The sequence below is a fragment of the Triticum dicoccoides genome, chromosome 7B (assembly GCF_002162155.2).
Source record: "Triticum dicoccoides isolate Atlit2015 ecotype Zavitan chromosome 7B, WEW_v2.0, whole genome shotgun sequence".
Lineage (NCBI taxonomy): Eukaryota > Viridiplantae > Streptophyta > Magnoliopsida > Poales > Poaceae > Triticum > Triticum dicoccoides.
In genome coordinates, this window is record NC_041393.1 from 304035117 (window position 1) to 304035823 (window position 707).

A 707-nucleotide genomic window follows, 5' to 3' on the forward strand; every position below is an offset into this window, starting at 1 on the left:
CGCGTCCAACTCATTCCAAGAAAACGTCATGCCTCGTGTCCACAATTCTATGAGTTTCGAAGGACCTCACGAAGTAAGTTGTCCAAATTACATGTAATCAAGGGACTAGTTACAATAGGTAATTGAACTTATAAAGGATGAAAGGGGTGCTAGGCATAACGGATGGCTCCACGCCGGTTATGAATAGTGCAGAGCGAAAAGCAGCGAGCGAGCACGCGAGTAGCGAGAGAGAAAAAGTGAAGTGGATCGAGCTAGTTGAACTTATAAAGGATGAAAGGGGTGCTAGGCGCAACGGATGGCTCCACGTCGGTTATGAATAGTGCAGAGCGAAAAGCAGCGAGTGAGCGCGCGAGTAGCGAGAGAGAAAAAGCGAAGTGGATCAAGCTAGTTGAACTTATAAAGGATGAAAGGGGTGCTAGGCGCACTGATGGCTCCACGTCGGCTATGAATAGTGCAGAGCGAAAAGCAGCGAGCAAGCGCGCGAGTAGCGAGAGAGAAAAAGCGAAGTGGACCGAGCTAGCAGTGACAGAAAAGCATACCTAACCCGCGTCTTCCCAAGCCCCCTTGCCGCCGCCGCCACCCCTCTCCTCTGCCCAGCAACTCCTCCTCCCCTCCCTCTCCTCCTTCCCTGCCTCCGAATCCAGACCACGTGACCGGAGTTCAGCGGCAAAGCCCCCAGCCCCGCGCCGGAGTTCAGCGGGCAGGGC